The sequence below is a fragment of the Podarcis melisellensis genome, assembly GCF_964234715.1.
Source record: "Podarcis melisellensis genome assembly, chromosome: 2".
Taxonomy (NCBI): domain Eukaryota; kingdom Metazoa; phylum Chordata; class Lepidosauria; order Squamata; family Lacertidae; genus Podarcis; species Podarcis melisellensis.
Window position 1 is genome coordinate 51,751,333 of NC_138529.1, and position 25,057 is coordinate 51,776,389.

The 25,057-nt window shown below is 43.0% G+C and overlaps 1 long non-coding RNA gene across 2 annotated transcripts; it reads left to right on the plus strand.

The window, feature by feature from the left end:
* Nucleotides 1-1,536: 1,536 nt before the first annotated feature.
* On the plus strand, nucleotides 1,537-4,223 carry LOC309362728. 2 transcript variants are annotated; one of them, XR_014165096.1, is made up of 4 exons: nucleotides 1,537-1,637; nucleotides 2,563-2,786; nucleotides 3,870-3,949; nucleotides 4,053-4,223. It is a non-coding gene; the product is annotated as an uncharacterized lncRNA (long non-coding RNA). The 2 variants fall into 2 exon arrangements; XR_014165097.1 differs by lacking the exon at nucleotides 3,870-3,949.
* The last annotated feature ends 20,834 nt before the right edge of the window (nucleotides 4,224-25,057 follow it).

Consider the following 25,057-nt stretch of genomic DNA (forward strand, 5'->3'; position numbering starts at 1 on the left):
AGTTCAGTCTGCTTTTCTGAGCTCATTCAATCTATATAGAGAATTCAAGATTGTTGGGTTTTTTTAGAAAGAGAACTTCCCCAATCCTTCCTTGCAGTCTAGTGAATGCTCAAGCAAATATATATTTTATGTTCAAAGAGAGGCATCAAAGTGGCAAAGTTGTTGGCGCACTCAGCCAGCGAACAAGCCTAAGGGATTGGAAAAGACTGAACGTACTGAAATGAAGGTGGGTGAATGTGGACACATATTATCAGAGTTTAACAGAACATCAAAGCTGTTCAGGCATTAAATGGTTGTTAGCAGCTTGTAAGTGGGGGAACCGGAAAGGCTTAAAAGTATATTCAGCCAGAAAAAGCTAACTAAAGTGCTAACACTTGAACAGAACCTAACTTTCTGCTTCAAAATATTTCTGTTTAGCCAAAGCTCCAAAACTTCAGCTTTGGACAATTTTGCAGCAAGCAAGCTGCATTCCAAAATATATTTTGCAAAGTTATTGAGGAGAGGATAGGGTATGGTCTATTTGTTCATAGTCTGCCACTGAGGCTAAGCAAGAAGGCAGAACCGTATAGATGCTGTATCACCTCATCCCAATTCATACACACTCCATAATCCAAAACCATGACCCTCATGTTTTCCAAGAGCCAAGTTGGGCACTGTATCCAAAGAGTAGGGACAGAATTCAACAAATGAGTCTCATCAGGGGAAGCCTTGTGCAAGGAATTCTGTTTGTGCAATGGGGCTTTCAACCCTCTATTCACACCGTGACCCCAAAATTAGCCCTGGGCATGGGGGGAGCAGTCTGAAGAACCCACAGAACAGCATACAGGGAGAAGAGGGGGGGGAATAAGTTCATCTGACAAACCAAAACACTTTCCAAGGCAAAAGGACCTCTTACCTTCATATGATAAAAGGTAAAGGGACCCCTGACCATTAGGTCCAGTCGTGACCGACTCTGGGGTTGCGGTGCTCATCTCGCTTTATTGGCCGAGGGAGCCAGTGTACAGCTTCCAGGTCATGTGGCCAGCATGACTAAGCCTCTTCTGGTGAACCAGAGCAGCGCACAGAAACATCGTTTACCTTCCCGCCAGAGCGGTACCTACTTATCTACTTGCACTTTGACGTGCTTTCAAACTGCTAGGTTGGCAGGAACAGGGACAGAGCAACAGGAGCTCACCCTGTCGCGTGGATTTGAACCTCTGACCTTCTGATCGGCAAGTCCTAGGCTCTGTAGCTTAACCCACAGCACCACCCGCATCCCTCCTTCATATGATGGCAAGTGACTATCACGGCCTTGTACAACCACTGTCTGAGCCCAGGATGAACTTCCAGCCCTGCACAACCATTGGGACACAACACTCCATCCTGCTCTGGCCATGTAGGTTGCTGCGAGACTTGTATTCAAACAGACCTATCACAATCAAGCTGCATTTGAACAGACCCATCACAGGCAAGCTGCATTTGAACAAACCTATCACAGGCACGCAGGGGCTGGGCAGGTCTTTGTGGTGGACCTGAGTGAAGACTTCAGCTCTTCGTCTTCACTGGGCTTATAAAGATGCCTCAATGGGACTTGCCGGCTCTGTCAAAGCTGAATTCCCCACCCTCCCATCCAATGGTGCATATGGCCCTGCCTGCAGGTGGGCAGGCAGATTCTGTATATGACCTTGCTATGGAAATATTCAATTGTCATATTTGGGGCCAGGGAGGAATTTGACTGTAGGCAAATTGAGAGTTTTGCCTACCTCATAGCGATTGTCACAACTTCTTGGCAGATAATGCATTGGATCCAACCCTAGTCTAGGCAGGGGGCAGGGTTGGGAGCCTGCCCACCCCCTGCTTCAGGGAATCGGGGATACTCCATTAAAGGAGTCCAGGGGAGGCGCTTTCTAGATGCCTAACATAGAGTCAGTAAGCCATAGCACCCCCTAAAAATGGCAGTCTTGGAGGGGTAAGTCCTTTCTGGGAGATCTCAAAAAAGTTACCAGCTGCAACTTTCTGGGAGAAGATAGAAGTGGAGGGTGCCTTTGACAGGGCTTTGGGCTTGGATACAGGCTGTGGGCTTTCCTCCCTGGCTTCTCCTTCCACTACCCTGCCCTGAAAGAGCACCATGCTTACTAGCAGAGGACACAATCTTGTGGGATGTTGGCTGCTCCTCCTGCTCAAGGGGCTTCCTGCATGTGGGGCCACAGGACAGATTGGAGGTTCTGTGCACAGTCCCTAGTATACAGGCATGAGGTCCGTCTTCAAGGCACAGTCAGCACATGGAACACAAGTAGGTGGGAGGATCATCCCACTTCCCTTCCACATGCCCAGCCTACACTGTTGGAATACCACATATCTCTGTCTGCCACAACCAACCACAGTGTTGTGCCCATCTCCAAAAGGGCTGGATGAGAAACACTGACCCTTTTCTCCTGTTTTTAGTGGAACAGAGGATCCAATTTGGTAGTGCTAGGCTCTGATTGAATTATTCTACTTACCTTAGCACCATTAAGGCTCACTTTTAATTTACTTCAAATATATACAGCCACTCTGTCTCATAATGACTAAAATCAAAACCAGGTGAGAGTTCACCAGACCATGGACAACTGAGGCCAGGCTATCCCAACTGAGGGATGACTGTAACTGGTGAATCAGCCTAAGCACTCCTAGCCACAGAAACCATTTGAGACTCTGGTGAAAAGTTGGAATCCAGGAGCACTGCCAGACAATGAACCTGTTCCTTCAGGTGGAGTGTAGATGATATGGCTGCTAGCTGGTGGAATCCAGCAGAGGTTTCATGGGAGGTCAGTAAGATGTTGCTCCTTCTAGTCCTCCCGCTATCTCTGCCTGCCTCCTACTATGTGGTACCTACACACCCCCTTCATTGCTGGAGTAACACAAGGTCCACTGTAGTTCTCGCGTCTGGATTTGAAAAGTCTTGGCCAAATGTGTGAGCTCAAGCCAGATTCGCCACATCATTTACCCAGAAAGATGATTTAGAAGTGGTGCAGTTTCTCTCTTTGTGCTTGACTGTTTGCACCGATGCACATTTCACAGGGAGACAATAGAGCGTAAAAAAAAGGAGAGAGATTGATGAAGAGCAATTAACACCCTCCAAATGCACACGATTCCTTTGTGAGACCTTTGTTATTTGTGATCAAAAATATGTCACTGAGCTTTAAAATGAATGCATCAAGCTCTTTCAGGCATCGCTATAGCGAATTTTAATCACAGTCACCAGAAACACAAAAGCATCGCCAAGTATTTAGGGACAGGATTTGGGCAACAGATAAATAATTGGACGGCATTTGGCTTTAATCAAGATTCCCTACAATAACTTATTTGTATTCTTGCATTCTGATGCCATGACAAAAGCCTGAAGCATTTCAAAAGCATTTACTTGAGGGTGGGGGTTGAGGAGAGCTTTGGTGCTGTTCTAATTGTATGAAATTGAGTTTATGTCCCTTAAGCAAAGATACTGCTAATTTTTGACACTAATTGTGAAGATGTATGACTAGAGAATGGCAAATTTTCAAGGCAAATCTGAAATTGAACAAATTGCAGCCATTCCGTTGGTGCAGATGTGAATCTTCATTCAAAAAAAAGAATGGCTTTGATTTGATCAATGTATTTTAGAATCTTTCTGCTCTAAGCAGAGTTAGCCAAGATGTACGTCTCTCTAACACAGACCAGGATCAGATGCGGTGGGTTCTGACACACCCAGCCCATGTCCATTCTGCCACCATTTTTAGTCATTAAACCGTAATAAAGATTGCTTGTTTGTTTGTTTTAGTCATTAACTTTCAGTGCCAGCAGTACTGTTGCAATGGTGCTGTTTCAAGATGACTATTTTAAATGGCGCTTGCTCATTTCTATTATTATTTAAGATATCTGATACTGCTCTTCCTCCAAGGAGCTCACGGTGACATACATGCCTCCCCACATTGTATCCTCATAACCTTTTGTGGTAGGTTGATCTATTATTATTATAGTTTTTTTTAATTATACTTTCCTAATCTCCCCTCTTTTTGCTATCTTGTTACCTTGCATTTTCCATCCTTTACTTTCAGCTGCCTCCCCTGAATGGGTGAGGTTCCTGTGTAGCAGCAGAAGGTGCCAGAAGGTGCAAGTAATTTCACCCCTTCAAGAATTTGCATGTAAGATTGAATTTACTAAGTGCCATTTGGTCTGCTGTCAGGTGTACAACCCCACAACTTCACTTGTGCTCTGATTGATTGATTTGATGGGGCTATTTCATTATTAAATGGAATGGCTTTGTATCTGTGAAGTAACAAATTAAACAATTACTAAAATCAAGTCTTGTTGCTTCTGTAGCCAGTGGTTGAAATGAAGGCCTGGGACAAATTGTATTGATGGATTTGGCAATAACTTTTAATGATGGATTAGTTCTAGCAGCAATTAATTAACAAACACAGCAACAGCTGTTTTCATACTAGGTGAGCAGGTAAACACTTATTTCCCTCACTTTCAGAAAGAAGACTCAAGACACCTTATTATATGGGGGAAAGGTTATGCATATTAAAATATAACCAATTAGAGGATCTGCCAATTAGCAAACAAATAAGTGTGGGCAGGGGGATGCATGCTTTTATATGAGGGAATCGTCCCTCACCCATAGGCATGTAAACTATCGGGTTATGTGCTCTGCAGACATGGATAGAGAGAAACTGTTCCTATTTGTGTATATGAATGCCAACCTGTGTACCTGTACCCCACTGTCCAGCATTCACTGTGGCCCCAAGAGAACATCTAAGAACTTCACAGGTCACCAGCTCTCGGTGATAACAGTGCCCCCCATCCCCATAACACCTCAGGGTGGCATAAAAGTCAGATCTTACCTTTCCTTACCTGTCCACACTGAATGCCAAACATTCAAATAATACCACATCGACCCAAGATGCTCTACAGTGTGAAGTAAGTGGAAATAAGAAGCCCCAAGTACCAAATGCAGGTAGCCAATGGCCACATTACAGTGCAACCTTTGGTTCCCAGATGTTATTGAACTACAACTCTCATCACCCCTGACCACTGGCCATGCCAGTGGAATGATGGGAGTTGTAGTCCAACAACATCTGGGGACCCATGATTGAGAAAGTCTGCTATAAAGGGAGGGAGGAAGCTGCAAAGGGAAAAGAGGAGGTGGGGTAGCCTTAACTAGGATGGTCCACAGATCTACATGCCCTAGATCAACCCAGAGACCAACTCAAGTCTCCTTTCCCCCAAGAGGGAGGCAAACCCACCCCCACCAAAAGGCAAGATGCCATTTTGACTGATATGCATCTGTTTCATACTTTCAGCTCAGTGCATGTGTACCCAGCTGTTTCGAAGCAAGACATAGCAGATAGTAAATGCCTTGGGAAAAGCAGTTCATGCACAAGTTGCCTTTGCTTCTATATGCTTTGTGGGTAGTTTATCTGATGAAGAACTGATGAATTGCCCCCTGAGGTAAACAGCACGGTTCCAGGAGCTGTAGTCTGATACGAGTGCTAAGCGCTGTTAGAAGATCCCTGTTTCCCTCACAGACCTACAGTTTTCAGAGTTCCCTGTGAAGATGGATAGTCCATTAAGCCATGCAGGAAATTATAGATCTGTGAGGGGAATAGTGGTCTCCTAACAACTCTCAACACCCTTAACAAACAACAAAGACATACTGTATCTCCGTAGTGTGGTGCAAGAACTCCCACCTTTGAAATATTCTTAAATCAAGAGAGTCACTTTGGCTTTCACTTCCCCCTGCAAGTCATAACAGTCAAAGCAATTTTCCTGAGTCCACTCACAACTGTTATAAATGTGGGGGAGGGGGAATCAACCCTTGATTTTTCATCTCTGTATTTTCTACAGTGATTTCTGTAATTTTCATATGAAATGAATGGTTGCTACATCAATATTGTAGCAAATAACTTTGCACCACTTGTCCTGACTAGAATAATGCAGCAATGCAATAGTAAATTCATGCACCTGGTGATTTCAATAGAGCAAAAATAAGCGTGTCTGTTGGAGAATAAATTATATGTACACAAGCAAAACTAGAAAATATAAAGCTCAGTTATAGTTACACATGGCTAATAAACAGTGAACTGTGTTGCTTTTCAAATATATTTATATATAATAAGACCAAACACAGAAAATATAAAAGTTTATACCCACCCTAAATGCATAAGGTGGTGATTAAGTTCCATTGAAATGTGGCTTTGTATGAAAAAATAAATTACACAAAGGGTTTTTGCTTTGCTTTCTTTTTTCTTCTCACCATCTCCATCAGTAACAAGAAAACAACATATGCGAACAGAATACATTTTTCCCAGCATAGTTTTACATTTTGAAAGTGAAATTTTTCACATCTGAGAGATACTGCACCCACAGCCTTGAGCACCAAAAGGCACCATTTAAATACCTGAAGAAAGAGTCCCTGGGGGAAAGCAGAAAACAAATTACTGCCATGCTATTGTTTGATTTCTCTGCCTTTTGTCTTTTATCTCTTGCAAAGGAGGGGAAAAAAACTCTAGGGGCTTTCTGAAATAAATGTGTGCTTGATACATATTTGCTATTCATAGACTCTCTATCTGTCTCCCCAAATGGTTGTGCTGGGGGGGGGGAGGAGGCATTCAGTGGAAGGCAGAGGCCAGAGGCGTAGTGTGGGGGTCCGTGGGGGCCATGGCCCTGGGTGCAATTTTGAGGGGGTTCCGAATAGGCATCCCCAAAGCAGGCCCTGCTGGTTCAGCTCTGACCCCCCCCCCCAGTTCTGGCCTGACCTGGGGGAGGAGAGCGGACAAGTGGGCAAGAGCGCTGCCGTCCACCCTTCTTGGCCATGGCACACCTAGTGCCCAGTGGCAGCAGCTGTTCTGACCCAGCGGTGGACAGCAGCCCTCCTCGGCCATGGCAAGGCAGGCCTGGCTGCAGCAGCTCCAATGCCGGGTCAGGTCTGACCCGGCAGTGGAGAGCAGGAGAGTCAGCTGCAATGCTGTTGCCCACCCTCCTTGGCTGCACGGTGCTTCGCGCCCGGCTGCCACCGGGTCACATCTGACCCAGGGGTGGAGAGCATCCTATCTTAGGCACAGTGAGGTGCATCCAGCCACAGCAGCTTCGCCTCTGCTGCCGGTTCAGGCCTGACCCAATAGTGGAGAACAGGGGGAGAATGAGCAGCAGCTTCCCCACCCCTCTCCTACCCTGAACTGTGGTGCGCAGGAGGGCACCCTCCATGCCCCATACCCTTCCATGGTAGCACGAGTATATGCTCTGTCACAGGAGGAAGGGCCATAGCTCAGTGGCATCTCCACATAGGGTACCCGAGGCCTTGGAGAGCTACTGCTGGTTGTGTAATAATAATAATAATAATTTTATTATTTGTACCCTGTCCATCTGACTGGGTTGCCCCAGCCACTCTGGGCAGCTTCCAGCATGTATAACAGCACAATAGAACATTAAACGTTAAAAGCTTCCCTATCAAGCCTGCCTTCAGATGTCTTCTAAAGGTTGTATAGTTACTTATCTCCTTGACATCTGATAGGAGGGCATACCACAGGGTGGGTGCCAATACCGAGAAGGACCTCTGCAGACAACAATGAGCTGGATTGGTCCAGATTGGCATTGCTGCTTCCTATATAGGGAATTCCCTATACAGGAATTGAATTGAATTCCTATTGAATTCCCCTATCCCTGATACAGTACAGTTTGTAGCTAGAAAAAGGTGATTCTGGATAAGGGCCAATAAACTGAGTTTAAACCCTGTCAAGGAGACTGGCATTCAAGAGAAAGAGCATTTCCCGGCCCATGATTCGCTGCTGTTGTTTGCTGGCTCCACATATAGGGCAGTGTGTTATCCAGTTCAGATTCAGGAAAAGGCATAGATGAAGATTACTTTCTTTAACTCTTCATATAAGATGTGAGGAGACAGCCAGAAAGGCAAGTCCCACATGGCACAGTGAGCTGGTGGTGCTACAGGTAGGACATCACACTCCTGAGGGAAGAAAGGGACATTCGGGACATTGGGCTGGCAATTCTGTATTATCTCTAGAATACATAACACCAAAATTATGCCAAAGTCCCCTCCTCCTAACAGGACTGTCTGATTAGGCCAGGCAAATCAGAAAGTCTGGCATGTCAAGCAATAACCTCCTCCAAAAAGCAGGATTCAAATGCAGCAGTGACTCTTAGCCATTGGTGAGTAAGAGCTGAAATGTTCCCATGAAAGTGAAGCCAAGGATGGGGCGAGAGAGAGAGAGGAGAGAGAGTGAAGAATGAGTCAGAACTGCAATTGCGTGGGCATGTCAATATTTATAGCAAAGCTCTGTGGGTTTCTAGTGACTCTAAAGCAGCACTCCATGCAGTTGTGTTGGGTAATAAAAACCCAGTAAATTTGTCTGACAACAGTGGAGACCTGTTGATACCACCTCTTGATAAAGGATTCCTGCTAAGCCGAACTGGCTGGCTATAATACATGTGTATTCCTGTCCTCAGAGTCAGCATCTTTGAGTAGTTTTCATGCTCATCCTGCCCTCCTCCCTCTTGTGTCAAGCTAGAGGTATGTATTAAAGACTAAACAGGATTTTATCCACCATACTATTAGCACATGTACAATGAAAGAAAGATCCATTAGCTCTCCCACAACTGGGTAGCCCTGAATTATTTTATGTGCAAAGGAGTATGGGTGGGATAGAATTCACTTGGCAGCCTCCAATCTCTGAAATCTCCCTGGGGTCTTTCACTGATTCCCTCCCTAGTCTAGATGGATGCCTTTGGCACAGGAGTCCTACACCTCTGGATTTGTCAGGGCTGCACCAAGAGTGCAAGGAACTTACCTAAGCTCATGTAAGACAGAAATGGGCATGCTGTGGATGTGTTAGTGGGCAGTAGCAGATAGAAACAGTGGGGCAGCAGTTTTGCCTGTCCTACAGTCCATCACGTTGCTGCTGCTGACCAGAAGTCAGAGGAAGAAGAGGAGGCCATGAGGCTGGTGCAATACAAAGCCAGTGACAAAGCCAATCAGTGACAGTGTATTTGTGCTGCAACTACCTCACCACCACCTTGTCCTTCCCCTTCTGCCTCCTGGTAAACCACAAGGTCAGATGAGTGCCAGTGCATCAGCACACCATCAGCTTCTGTTGGAGGGCGAGTGCTGCATCTTGGGAGTCAGGATGTGCCTTGACAAGAGAAAGGGTGAAGAGGAAAGTAATAGCTCCTATTCAGGTGGCTGTGGGCAGGAGACAGCATGGTGGAATAGAATCATAAAGCTGGAAGGGACTCCAGCTTCCCCATCCAATTTGGAACCATACAGGACCCTGCTTAGCTTTGCAAATGTGCTAGCAATTTTATTGCCGCACCACTAGGAGAACAGTGGGGAGCATATGATTGAAGGAGGGGAATTCCAGGTAGCTGAGGATCATATATTTTTCAAATTGTGCTGTGTTTTTACTTTCTTGGGATTTTGATGTTTCGTCTGGCATTCTAGTCTTTCATTTTTCATTGAATTTGTTATCTTTTTGTAAGCTGCTTAGAGACTGCCTTTGTATTAAGTGACACGCACATATTAAATTACCATTGTATTTTTTCTAAATAGCTTTCCAAAGACTAATCCATATCCCCATATGTTTTATCTGGTAGCAGCAGTAAAATGGGACCAATACAAAACTATTCTGTAAGCATATTCATTTTACTCAAACAGCTATAACTACTCTAATTCCAATACTAAGAGAGGGTGGGTAAAAAAAACACCTTAGAAGATTAAAGGTTTACAGGCACTATAAAAAGATAGACTAGAATAGATAGAAGCAGAAGAATAATGCAAAAATTCGTTCACTCTGTATTTTTAAGCGAATTTATCAGATTTGCACCTCCCAGACTAATTCACACATTACAAAATAATTATCCTTTGGATTTCACTTCTCTGGATTTTGTGATGCACTTTATGTATCAAAAAAAGAGGAGCAAAATGTGTTTAAAAGAGCATGTTTTAGGATAAAATGTTTAGACGCCTGTACATTAAGAGAAAATACAGATTTTGTTATAAAATATGTATTTAAATACAAACTTCAGTACATATATATATATATATATAGTCACTGGCAAAAGCTAGCAAAAGAGAAAACACACTTCATTATGAGCACATGTGAAATTGACGCAGGCAGGAGTGTTCCATCTATGCATCCCTAGACACTGCCTCTACTTTTTGTGCCTCTTCTGGTCCTTTGTATTTCTGTTCTACCTTTGATCCCAGCAGACAAATAAGCTGATACATTCTCCCATAACTAATGTGTCGGGGACTAGGCATGCTTCCAGTGTCCAAAGGTGAACCCTCTAGATCCTTTTAAACTGAGAATATCAACACAGCAAATAATTTATTCTCTTCCAACAACTTAACCTTTCCCTTCCTATCCTGCCAAAACAAAGCACTAATTATATACAATGTGTCCTGGTACTTTTGTTTCCTAAATGTCTGATAATTCTGCTTATGACTTCTCGCAGACATTTAATCAGCCATGGTGGTTTAACTTTCAAAGGACATCACCATCACTCGATTATTTGTTTTAGACTTTATGGGGTTTTCAGCAGGAAATTGTCCTCGGGCATGCTGACAGGTTCATGCGGCCAACTGATGGGCGTCAGTTTGGGAAGTATTGACTGGTGATGATATTTATATTCTGAGAGGGATAGATGAAGGCTATTTTGTGCCTGTCGTATGTTCTGGAAACATTTATGGCAATACAATAATGAGCTGGTAATTGGGAGAAGGAGAATAGCATGAAAACAAAACAGACTCCGCATTTCTGATTTGACCCAAAGGACTTTTGTTTTATAGCATGGTTATTAACCACAGCTACTAAGGCACTTTCAGTAAATTTGAAGCAATTTACATGGTGTGATCTTTTTGCGGGTAAATGTTGCATTGTGTATACATGGGAAGGTCATATGAACCGATTAAGTTAAATGCTGAAATCCTCAAAGCATTTAGTTTCCATAGACCTGCAATCAATGACTCTATACTTTGAGGCTCCAGTGATTGCATAAGCACATGGGGGAGCTATCTCCCCCCCTTACCTTGTTAGTGATAAGAAAATTACTCCCTTTATAGAGTTCATGGCCTCTTTTCTAATTACAAGCAGGTACATTTGTGAAATTGCTCAGCAATAATAGCATGCAAATGTACATATCTTCTGCCTGCATGTCTACTTAAATCCCACTGCAATCTCCAAAATCAACTAAGTCATAATTTCCTGTGCCAAGTCTGAACAAGAACAATGCAGTTTTTCTTTGCAGTTGTCTCAAAGGTACCAATTCCCTTGAAGTTCTTCTAGAGGGACTGTAAAACTTCTTACTTTGGGCAAACACTTGCAGTCCCTTTATATGTTCATGGTTTAAGACCCACTAAATGTATATGGATCTATGTGTGTCATTGATGCCCACATCTAGGACATATATATGCAATAGGAGCTACGATAAGCATATGTACAGTGCAAAAAAAATCTGGAATGGAAAAGAGGCGTCTAGCCAGTTCAAAAGTGCATATTCCTAAGTGGCAAAAACCATTAATGCTTTCCAAAAATGGCAGGAGGGGCGCAAACTCTTTGAGATGCTGGGTCTCTCCATCTGCCTGCAACTAGGGTGGAAGAGAAAGCCATTCGATTTTCACTTTAATGCAGGGTTTCCTCCTTCGCAATTTCCAAACCAGTGCAAAAGGCAGCTACCCTTTTAAATTTATACTCTCCCGAATGTAGCTTTTAAGTGAAAAAATGCACACGCACACACGCACACAGCAAATATCAGGGAGAGGTCTCACAGAGATGCATATATTTGGGGAATGTTCTTAGGCCACCTTTCACTCAAATATGAGTATTCTAGGAGAAATGAGTATTTAAAATGTGTAGAAATTTTCAAGCTGGCTTCTCTTTTGAATGCAAACTGGAAATGGAGCAAACTTTACTTTAGAATGGAAAAATAAGGAACCGGGAGTAACCTAAATGCTTTGATTCGGCCATCCCTCCTTGCAGCCACTGCTATCTTCCTTTTCTGGCCAGCCAGAGACAGCATCTGCAAATGTGCCACCTGCTTGGAGAGGCAGAGGAATTGAATAGCCTACATCCAGCTTCCCTTCCCTTCAACTTCAGCAGACAGAACAGCAGTGATCAGCCAACAAATTAGAATGACATTAGGGAGCCAACAAACTGAAGTTCAATCCAGATACGACTGAGGTGGTTCCCTAGACCAGATGGATGGGAGGCTCTTGAAGGGGTTACACTCCCTCTGAAGGAGCAGGTACGTAGCTTGAGGGGACTGCTGGATCATTTACTGCAGCTTGAGCTTCGGGTGACCTCAGTGGCATGGCTGGTTTTCTGATCACTATATTTTTAAGCAAGCCACCTCTTAGCAGAAATGAAAGAAAAATGAATAAGAAGCACATTGATCACGGAATAATTATGTCACTTAAATTAGAAGCAATCTTTTTCCTTTTACAAAGAGCTACCATTCTCAGAGTGGTTTAACAGTCAATCAATCTTCACCAGGGATCTCTGGCAAGTGTAGCTCAATGTTTGCTCTCTCCAGGGCTTAAAAAGACAGTGAACTATTCCCACAAATATGAGCCCATGGGTTCCTTTGGACTTCTGCCCATCTAACTCAACCTCTGCTGTTTTTTCAGAAAACTCAAACTCCCCCTCAAGTTCCTTTCCAATATTGCCATCTCCAAAATGTATTGTTCAGTGAACCACACAAGCGATCTTACTAGAATGAATGATGAGAATTTCCATTGAAAACAATAGGGCTTTATCGAAAGGCCTGTTAGAAATAATGGGAGCTGTGAATAACAATTTATTCCACTGGCATAAATGCAACCTGAACATTCAACGTGATGAAAAATGGATGAAGTATTAACTGCCTACTTGAAGAACCTTTTATCTTCCCAGATAGGAAGCTGATAGAAAATGTGTAGAAATGATACTTATGCTCAAGCTTTTCAAAGAATCATCGAATTGTAGAGTAGGAAGGGATCCCAAAGGTCATCTAATCCAACCCCCGACAATGCAGGAATCTCAACTAAAGCATTTGTGACAGATGGCTATTCAGCCTCTGCTTAAAAACCTCCAGCAAAAGAAAGTTCACAACTTCCTGAGGGAGACCACTCCACTGTCAAACAGCTCTTACTGCTATAATGTTCTTCCTGATGTTTAGTCAGAATCTCCTTTTGCATTGTTCTTGGTACTAGACAGGATTTTTTTTTTGGGGGGGGGGGATAACCCTGTCATAATACAACATGGCTACCATAACAGTATATTAGTGTACAGTCACTGCTGCTTCCTACCCCATTCCAGAAATCCTCATGCATGCTGTAGGAAGTCCCCTATGTCCTGCTGGTCATGATTGCAGAGATTACACAATGCCGTTGCTCTCTAATAGTAGGCTTGCCATATTTCAAAAAGTAAAATTCCTGACATTTGCAAAGTGGTTTCCGTTGCTTTTTCCATCGCGTTGCCATACATCTGGGCGTTTCCTGACATTTTACCAATTTGGCAAAATTCCCCCGCACACCATTTTTATACCCCCAAACCCAGACTTGTCAGGAATTTTCCTGATGTATGGCAAGCCTATCTAATAACAATAGGGAGCATCCACCAGGGCAAGGGGAAATGTGCAAGCTGGTCCCACCACACTCATGCTCTCTCACACAGCATGCACACAGAAATTCACTGCACCCATGCAGACCACAGCCATGTATGCCCCCCTCTCCCTCCCAGCCTTCCTCCCTCCCTCTCTCATACATACACACATCACATGCATCTCTCCCTCTCTCATGCTTACATGTGTACCTTCTCCCCCCCCCCCAATACATAGATCAAACGTACATCTCTCCCCAGGTGTGTTTCTCAATCACAGTTTCTCAATCTTGAGCAGCACAGACATTCAGAAAAGGCACACCAGTCCTGTGAAAAACACTACTTTTTAGTGATTGGAATGTGGCTTTGAGAGGCTTTATTTCATAGGAGGAACGGCAGAGAGAAGGCATTCCCCTGGCATTTGTTCAGGCTGACTGTGCCCTGCCACACTCCTGCAGGTAGACCATGGAATGACTCTAGATGTCATTCCACAGCAAGCCTCTTTGAAGCCCTAGCTGGCTGTAGTTTCAGCAGCTCTTTCCCCGCCCTTCAAATTGCTCTTTGTTCTTCTTACCAGTAACATGCTACTGTCATGTAGTTCAGCAGATTTGGTTGTGTGGCGATGTCACTGGAGGTAAATGAAGCTAATGAAAAGTAAGGACATGCTTCTTAAATAAGTAAGAATACTCACTCAAAATTAGCTTAGTTTGCCTTCATTGGCTATCTAAGGCAGTGTTTCCCATCCTTGGGTCTCCAGCTGTTTTTGGACTACAGTTCCCATCATCCCTAGCTAGCAAGACCAGTGGTCAGGGATGATGGGAACTGTAGTCCAAAAAAAGCTGGAGACCCAAGGTTGGGAAACACTGATCTAAGGGGCCATTTAACTGCTTAGAAGCCTATTTGGTAATAACAATGCTATTAATAATAAGTAGGAAACTGAAGCAGAAGTTGTTTACACCAAGCAAAACATTCTGAAAACTTTCCAGTTACTCAAATGTGTGTCTGGGTTTCCCCCCCCTACTGAAAATATTCATTGAAGAACTTTCATCTCAGACCTACATAATGACTCATAAACTGAACAAGTGTTGTTCTGCCAAAGAAGCATAAGTCCTGAGGGAAAAACGGGAGGGTAAAAGGTATGACTTTATAATTAAGCTATGGGAAGCAATAAAAGATATTTAAAAGACCATTTGGTTTGTACATGGAAAGTTTTGAGTAGCATAGGTTAATTGGCAAGGTGACTTGGACTAAGAATTGCAGAAATGAGATGGAATTTCTTCAAGTCAAGAGGGCACAGGTTATCAGTAAAATGCAGACTAAGTTGGGGAAATCTTACAAGAAAAGATTTGTGACTTAACTGTGTGACAATGGCAATATCAGAGGTAAAAACAGAATTGAGGTGAGATCTTATTATTCAGGAAACCAACATAAGGGGTGTCCCATAGAATTAAAAGTATACTGTATTTAATTGTCTTTGTCGCACATAATAATCTATGAATATCTGCCTTCATTGTCCAGAGTTTGTTTCTGAGATTTATAAGCTACCTTTCATTACTTTGATTCTAGAGTGGATTACCTCTGTTTCCTATGGATCAGACTGTATATAGATCTAACCCTTTGTTTCTGGTAACCCCAGACAATATGAAAACATCCAGATTTGCAACGCCTGACTAGGGCAAGCCTCAACTTCCTCAAGTCCATTGTTTGACCTTTGTAGCAGTAGTGGCACATGGTAGGTTGGAGCCACAGCATCATCCTCCAAAAACCACGTCGCTGCTGCTTACCTGGACAGGGCTGGAGCAGGTTGGAGGTGCTCTCAGCAGTGCAACAGCAAGGCCCCAACCTCACCACTGTCCCAGCCCTGTGCTGGGAAGCAGCAGTCACACTGGTGTCAGGGCGGCAGCTTCACCCTCATCATACATATTGCTACTGCTTCCTAGGGCACAGTCAAGTTTTCCCAAAACTAAGGCAATGACTATGGGCCATAGCTGTCAACCGCCCCTTATTTGGTGGGAAACTCCCTTATCCCAGCGCCGTGTCCCGTTGCTGTCCCTTATTGATGATGTCCCTTAAATTTTCCAGGTTTCAAAGGAAGCAGCTCCTCTCCCTCCCTCCCTGCCGGCCAGGGAGGAGGAAGGCTCCAACTGTGTTGCTTGGCTGCCCGCCCCGCCCCCCTCTGGCCTCCTCTCACCAGCCTCAGACCCTGGGAGCCCCTCCCCACCGTGACTGGCAGGAGCCTCGGGCCCTTCCACCGCCATCCTCCTCACGGCCGCCTGAGCATCTCTGCCTGGGGCCTCCCCTCTGCCCACTGCCGCCGCTCCCGCTAGGCCGTACTGCAGCTTCGCCCCTGAAGGATTCGGATGAGATGGGCAGCCTGGCGCGGCCTATGAATTGCTAAGGAGCCTTGAGAGGAAAGCGAGGGCAACTATAGAGAATGCAGTTCAGAGAGAGAAGGTGCGGGTAGGTGTTCCAAGGGCTAACCATAGTGGGGGGAAGCAGAGGAAGGACCGCAAGTCCCATAGATCTGTAGTGGTAGACTAGCATAGATGGTCTGATCTGCAGGTTTACTTCGGACGCTATTTCCACCCCCCTCTTCCTCCTGCCCCGCTTGATGGAACTGAGAGCTGCAGATGGAGCATGGGAGAAAAGATACAGAACTGCAGCAGCATCTTCATAGCTTGGACTTCGTTTTGTGCAAAAAGTGGTTGCTGCTTGTAATTATTTAATTGCAGTGTTTCATCAGCTGGTGTCTTGAGCAGCAACCTCTGGAAACAAAGGGCTAAAAACCGGCACTGCTCTCCAAAATTATCTGGTCCCTTTTAAATTCGTATTTCAGCTGGTTGACTAAAATCCCTTATTTTCAAATCTATAAGTTGACAGCTATGCTATGGGCTTCTGTTAAGGAACTGGTGAAAACCATGCCTGCTAGATTCATTCTCTGTCAGACTGTCAGAGATGGTCCTGAACAGAGGTCTCAGGAGAATTCATTTGACTCTGACTCAGATATTAATTTTGTGTGAACCACTTAGAGATTTAAATTATATTAAGCAGTGTGTGTGTGTGTGTGTGTGTGTGTGTGTGTGTGAATTTAACTCCTGGGGCACTTCCAAGCCTGCTTTGAGGATGAGGATCAGCTTGAGAACTTTACTGATTTCTCTCCATTTTTTTTCAGAGAGGAATAGGCACATTTCTGGGCCAATCCAAGGGGGTACTGAGGAAATTTGTCCATTCCAGCCCTGGATTTCTAATTTCAGAACTGTTACTTCTTGCAAACACTTGTAACAAGCAAATAAGTAAACGACCTGCTTTATTTATCTACTGCAGATGTCAGCTGGAAGAAGAAGAAGAGGAGGAGGAGGAAGAGGAGGAGGAGGAGTTTGGATTTGATATCCCACTTAACACTACCCTAAAGAGTCTCAAAGCGGCTAACAATCTCCTTTCCCTTCCTTCCCCACAACAAACACTCTGTGAGGTGAGTGGGGCTGAGAAACTTCAGAGAAGTGTGGCTAGCCCAAGGTCACCCAGCAGCTGCATGTGGTGGAGTGGGGAATTGAACCCGGTTCACCAGATTATGAGTCCACTGCTCTAAACCACTACACTACACTGGCTCTAGAACCAATGGTTTGTCCTTTGAGCTACATAATAGCACAACTTCCTTCTGTATGAAAGAAGCTGTATGGGATCCCAATTTGAACTGCAGCATGGAGGAAGGATGAGGTCTAACACTAACCCCCTTGTTGTAGGACCCTGATCTAGATTGCCTTCATGGAATAGCTTTCGGGGGGGGGGGGCAAGGGTGAAGGTGTTAAGTTTGCTTAACTCTCTTCCTCTGTCTACTGCAAAGTTATAGAGATAAGAGTAAGAGAGAAAATATATGAGGGAAATTGCATGGTCAACATTATATGCATTCATATGCCTTGATGCCTTCTCCCGTATGTTTTATCATTCAAATGTTTCATTCTTTTGCAAGTTGGAACCATTGCTCTTCATGTCCAATATCTATTTTTTCTATCTTGGTCAGGGAAAGAATTATTATTATTATTATTATTATTTTATTGTTTATACTCCGCCCACCTGGCTGGGTTTCCCCAGCCATTTCCAGTACATATAAATACATAATAAAACATGAAAAACATGAAACATTAAAAACTACCCAATACAGGGCGGTCTTCAGATGTCTTCAAAAAGTTGTGTAGTTCTTTATCTCCTTGACATCTGATGGGAGGGCATTTCACAGAGAGGATGCCACAGCTGAGAAGGTCCTCTGCCTAGTTCCCTGTAACTTCACTTCTTGCAGTGAGGGAACTGCCACTGCGAGAAGTGAAGTTATATTCTATGTCAAAATGACTTCTAGCATTTTGATCCCATCTTTTTTTGTTTTTATTTCCCACATTCATTACTGCATGTTGTTGTTTTTCAGGCCAAAGTCCAAACACCCTTGGCCCTAGTGTGACGACTGAATTTGATTTAAAGTTGGGTGCACTTTGCGAAACAGGTAGGGTGTTTATTTTTTAGAGGAGGGGAGTAATGTTTTGCTTTGTATTTGGCCCATCAATCTCTCACAGTTGAGACTATTTTTATAGGGAGCTTGATATTTCCCAAGTGCTTCTCTGAAATTCAGTTTGGTCTTTTGAATAATTCTCAAGCAAATGTATACATAGTTCTGAAAATATATTTCCTCAGCCATGTTCGTAAACAAGGGTAGAGTTTGTCAGAGAGAAAAAGGAGTTCAGTTCTCACATAACCTGCTGCGCTATGAGTCTGTGAAACTCTTAGGAGCAGAGTCCATTAGTCCTAGAACACAAGCCAAAGTGCACATTCCTTTTATGAGTTTGTCACCAAAACTCCCCTCTCCCCACTGCTCTGAAAGTAGCTGCTTTGAACTCATTGTGAACTTTGAACACAGTACTGAAAATACATACAGCTTAAATATTCCCACAATAAATTAATGTGTAGGATATACACAGATTTGGCTGGAACTAGGGATGAGACTATCTGTCCATTTCAATTCTCTTGGTTTGTCACTTTTCCATTTTTAAATTCAGTTCTCCACATTTTGCAGCAATATGCCATTTTTTAAAGAAATCCTTATGAAGATGGATCAGCGTTTTAGGGTGAATTTCTCCTAATCAACATTTTTCTGAGTGCTGTACACATTTCTGCAAGCAATTACTCCCAATATTATGAATGTTTATATTCTATTTTCTGTCATATCTTCGTTTTTATGGACACTTGCCCCTAACAGATGCCTTTTCAGAAGCATAGTTTGGTGGGAGAGCTGCATTGCAAAATTCAGATAAATACGAATTCTGAAGGATGGCTGTGTTTCGGTTCACATCTTGTTTCTGAGTGTGCGAATCTGATAGATTCAGCTTACATATGTGCTGAATCAAATTTTTCCTCCATCCCTAGTTGCAAGCAAGTCTAACTGTCTTCATTAAGACGTAGTTCTAGACAAGCGTGCATAGGACTGAAGCTATACTCACTTAAGCCTATTTATGTTGGAAGGGTGGTGTGCAAATTTAATTAAAGATTGATTGATTGATTGATTGATTGATTGATTGATTGTCTGACCATCTTTATGGATGTGAATGCATGAAAGGGGGATCAGAACCACATCCGCTTGCCCTTACTAGGGAGGGATAAATTTACATTTTCCTCTGCTTCTCATTTTTCCACTCTTAAATTCAGTTCTCCACGTTTCCACATCAGTTTCTGATTTATTAATTAATTGATTTTAATACGAAAAATTCATCAGCATTTTATTGCAGATTTCTCCCTTACTTATCTTTGAAAATGGATGGTGATGGTGGTGTTTTGCATACATAGCAATCCCATCTGGGCAAGTGATCAGACCCCGATTCACTCAATGTAAGCACTGGACTGCAAGCTCCTCTGCTTTCTGGGACCATTAGGGAGAGAATTCTAATTAAGATTCTGTCAGTCTGGAATCCTACAGTCCCTAAGAGGGCGTCTCAGGGGCCACCCAATACTCTGGGTTCTTTTGAGGCTTTCTCTCCTCTGCTGACAGTGTTCTGATGGCAGAGTGGGCAGAAAAAGGGCATTCTGTGGGGATATTAAGGGAGGCTTTGGCTCTTCTGGATCCCTAGAATGCCCCCAGAATGGGTGGGGAGAAAATGCTAACCTTGGAGATGGTGTATTTCTCCCTCCCCTTCCCCAATAGCAATCAGTGGAAAGGAGGAGATCATGGTTGGGCATCTAATTGAGTGGGGAGGAAAAACATGTCCACACTCCATTTTCAAGGAGCATGGTGGGCCTCTGAATTTGGTGGTTTGTCTTTCCTTTGCGTCTCCCTCCCCTTTGCCCTTGGTTAAAATGGGAGCAACTTAACTCTCAAAGCTAAGATGCCTTTCTTTGAAAAATGTCAGCAATGCCATCATGCCCCCAGCATGCCTCATTAGAGCTCACGGGATATAATCACAACATGTGGTTTCATTTCTTTCTGGTTGAACAGAGTGGGCTGTCACAGGGTATAGAAAACCCTTTTTCTTCCCACCAGTATTTAATTCTCTTGCAAGAAATACCAGGGGCCCCCCTTTATTATTATTAAATAAAATACTCAGTGACTTACTGTTCTCTTTCACTCTACCCCACACCGCCTTCTTGGAATTACCAGCGCCTTCCATTTTAATGCAAAGAACTGTTCTTTTGCCGTAACTGCAGCTCACATATGCTTGTGATTAAATGGAATTCCTTAATTCCGAAAATATATTTTTCCGTATTCTCACTCTGCTGAACATTGAAAGCTTCGGAGTCCCCCGTGGATATCCTCTGGTTTTATTTATCTGTGCAGCTGAGGGAACTCAATGTGCTGGTGTTCTGTGGGCTACATTTTCTTCAGGATGGAAAGGGGGGGCTGTGAGTGTCAGCACAGATCATGTATAACCCTCCCCACTGCAGAGTTCATCAGCTTATGTCAAATGGGGTGCTTCCAAACAACCTGTTTACTTTTTTAAAATAAGATTTTATTAAAGCTTTTCATATTGAAATAAGATAAAAGAAACTCATCTAAATAAAAAGAAAAATGGAGAAAGAAAAAGAAGGAAAACCAAAGGAAAAACAAGAAAGAAAAGGGGGGGGGAGAGAAAAATAAAAAGGACTTCAGATTTTCCACCTGTCAGTTAAATAAAATAAATTATTTGAAATATTCACTCTAGAATGACACCCAACAGATCTACTTTCTGTGTTAGACAATAATTTCCCAGTCTTCTGCCCCAAATAGTTTAATTCATTCAGACAACCTGTTTATTGAAAATTCATCCTGATTTGTTTGTAGGGACACACACAATGGTGTTACTCCACAGTTTTCAGGGCATATTCCCTTTACAAAAATTCAGATATTTGGAGAAATCACACTGTCTCCCAAACAACTGTAATTGTGCAACCTGAATTTTCTGCTATGTGATTGAACCCAGCTCAGAAATAACAACAGTCTGGGAGCACCCACTGTCTCAAACTGGTAAAAGTGTGTGCTTCTCTTCAACTGATTTCATTCCCCACTTCTTGACATTACCTATATTTCAAGTTTCTTGACATCCCTGGCACTTTCCCTGCAGTACCTATAAAATGGCTTATTCCAACCCTTCAGGATGTTGATGGGCTCCAGTTCAGCCTCAGCCAGCATGGCTAGGTCTTACTAGCCATGCTCAAATGCACTCTCGTTCTCTCACTCACACACAGGACACACAATGCCCCTCTGAGTATCTGTGCAGATCAACTGAGGAGGGGGCTTCCAGCTCATGATGGGAGGGGAGCTGATGGCAGGAGAGGAGACGATTTGCATCCCCAGTAGGGGACTGGGCCACATGAAGATGCTCAAACATCTCTAGTCCCCTTGCCCCAGCACCACATCTGCATTCTTTTAGCTACTCTCAAAATCAGTGGGGTCTGATTTGGGGAGCCAGGTCATGTCCCTGAGCTGGGGATTAGCCATTTCTGGATTAGAAGATCACACAAGTGTACTCATTGGCACATTATCAGGGGGGCCTAAGTGATATTTTCCATGTGTGGATGGGTCTCCTGTGTGTGTGTGTGTGTGTGTGTGTGTGTGTGTGTGTGTCCCATTTCCATTTTGTAGTCATGGAAGCAGTACAAACCACCTCTCAACTGGTTAACGGAGAATTAACAAAAGCAGTGAGAAGGATAAATCTAGCAGTGCTATTGCCAATGTAAGCCTTCAAATGGTCTCCCTAATGTAACCTTCCCTTGCTCTGTCCTCCAAATAAACACTCAGACCAGCTCATTTCGGTCAAGTCTTTTCCTCCAAGCTTATTCTCAATTCCAGAGGGTTCTTTAAAAAAACAAATCACTGCATTTTATTGCAACAAGTCTCAGACTCAAAGTCTCAGACTCAAAGAAAATAAATAAATTTCTCACTCGAAACAAGAGATTGCAGATTTTCCAAAATACGCCCCCCCCCCACACACACACACTCACACACACACGGGAAGTCTGGCTGTGGTGATACCAGGAAATAGAACAAACTGAAGGCTTGAGTACAAAACCAATAAGTTTGTTCTTCTGTCTCTTGGTCGTTGATTGAGGAAAAGAGATACAGATCACATCTGATGCTTAGGACTTTTTCCAATCATCATTCATACATGTATCACCTACACACCCACACATTTTCCCCAGTGGCTTTTAATATATGAAAAATAACAGCTATTATATAACACATCATGTTCTCTTTGAAATTCATTGCACTTTTTTTCTTACCAAAAAAACACCCTTCAAATAATTTTGATACTGCAGAAGAATTTTAAAATAGATCTGACTACAGTATCTTAATGTTAACAGGTACTTTTCTATGCAGAGTGGGTGATAGAGATTGTGACTAATACTCACCCAGAAAAATAAGAAGGCCCTTATGCCGTATTTTGGTTAGAAGAAACCTTCTCACAGTAAAAGATGGTCCAGAAGCAAAGGTGTGCTGTATACAACAGAATCCCTGCACCTTGCTTCGTTCTTCACCCTCACTCAGGACTCAGCTAGACTGGTAAAGAAAAAGCCATTTATATGCGTTGTATGTGTGATATAACGTTGTGCCACCAGATGGCAATGTGGAGTGCCATTTTTCTCTACCTGCTTTCCCTGTTTAAATGTACAATGCTTTAAACTGAAACACTTATTTGATGTATCTAGATCCAGCCTCAGTGTGTTTCCCATAAGGTCTTGGCCTGGCCTCATTTTAATTCTGACAGTTAACTGGGATTTAGGAGTCTGTTGTTTTAAAAAATAAATAAATAAATAATCAAAACAGAGAATTTGCTCAAGACTCCGAGAGAAAGATGCATCTGTTTTTATTTCTCTCTGTTTCTCATTTTTCCAATCTGCAGTTCAGTTCAGTTCTGCATCAGTTTTGCCTTGCTTTAAAAAAAAAAAGTTCTCACAAATATTCATCAGGAATTTATTGCATATTTTCTCTACATCTTCGTATACACATTTTGCAAGCAATATCCCCTAACAGAATACAGTTATTTTCACAAATAGATACATTGCTCAGCTCAGTCTTGCTCACGAGTATTTAAGCACACGAGAACATAAGAAGAGGCCTCCTGGATCAGGCCAAAAACCTATCTAGTTCAGCATCCTGGCATCACAGTGCCCAGGCAGATGCCCATGGGAAGGATGCAGTACTAGAGTGAAATTTGGCCTCCCCCAAAACATGTGCTCAGAAGCTTATTGCCTCAAGCAGTAGAGACAGAACTTAGCCATTGCAGCTCATGACCATGGATAGGCTTATTCACCATGAATCTCTTTAATCCTCTTTTCAAGCCATCTAAACTGGTGGCCCTCGCTGTCTCCTGTAGGAGCAGAACTCCTATCACATATTGCGATTAGACAAACTGCTAGAGAACAGTTTGGAGTCATTCTGTGACAATTGCTTTAACTGCTGAAGCTTCCGCCTGTTGTCTGAAGATGGTATGTTCGCTCCATGAACCATGCCAACATGCTGGGAAAGCACATTTGGCATATTTGTGACTGTGACAATAAACAAATATGTCCCTCACAACTGACACATTTGTAGTTTGTTCTTTGCTATTTATACCTCAGGAGAAAACCTTTCCTCCTGGTAAATTTCATCTTCTTATACAGAGCTTTCTCTGCAAAGAGAATCGTTTTAAAGTTCAGAAACCCAGTTTAAGCTGGCGTGAAATCTCTTGTAAAATCACCTCTCCGCTTGCATGAAAAACTAAATGTCCTAAGAGGTCAGAAGTGCCCTTTCCATGAAGCAATGTGAAACAGTCGCTTCAGGCTGCAGATTCAAGGAGTCACTGTTTCTCCTCTGTCTCTAGCCTCTTGTTTCTATGTTTAAAATGAGCTAATTCTGCATTAGAGAAGACATCCCATTGTGATTTTTTTTTTTTTTTTGCATCAAGGGGTAAAAATGTCTTCTTGCTTTTGCTATTATCACCTGCAGTGGTTGCAACCTATGCACTCTTTCTGGGAAGTAAGCCCCAGTGAATACAATAAACCTGTACAATACTGTACTGTTCATTGTTTTTATTGTTGCATTAGTGTTTAATAGTGTATATTTCTGCCCTGATAAGGAATAATAATAATAATAATAATACACCATAAAATGTTGCCTTGTCCCTTATATACCCAACCAATCAATGCTTTCTGCAGGAGAGGGCAACCTGCAGATACCATTTTACCAGGAGGGACCATTCCACACAATCTCACAACTTGGCCTTTACTGTGGTGGCCCCCACCCTATGGACCGCATTCCCATTACGTATCAAGCAGGTGCCATCTTTACAGTCTTTTCACTGTCTGCTTACAACTTTTCTGACAAGCTTTCTAAATAGCATAGCTTTTTTATTCCTGTGGTTTCTGCATATATTTGAAATTGTTTTAATTGTTCTTTTACATGCAGTTGTTTTGTATACAGTTTTTATTGAGAAATCACTCTGAGATGCTTCATCGGAAGCAATTCATAAATGAATGAATGAAAATAATACGAATCATAGTAATACTGGCACAGCTGAATTGAGTTGTTCTGGAACCCCCATTTCTCATAAAGGTTTCCTACCGATATGCCTAAGTAAATGTTACATTTCATCATCAGCTGCCAGTGAAAAAATGCAGGGTAAGTTAACTCTACAAGGTTATCACTGCCCCGCCATGTGGAGACCATTTCCCCCCCAATGGCATCCCAATGGCAAATGTCTGACCTAAATCTGTGTTAGCATCACTTTGATTTATGTGAACTTCTAATTATCTCAACATTGCCGATGTTCTCCATCCTTCCCCCATCCTTCATTCAGATACATGAGGTTGATTGCATACTCTGCATTAATCAAAATACTTTTGAACAAAGCAGGCTTAGAATTCTAAACAGCACATCATGCTGTTAGCTTCAGGCTTGTCTCCCTTGTTCAGGGTTCCACACACCAGCCTCGTATTGATTTTTCTGCATCTTTTGTTGGGAGCAGAGCAGAATTTGC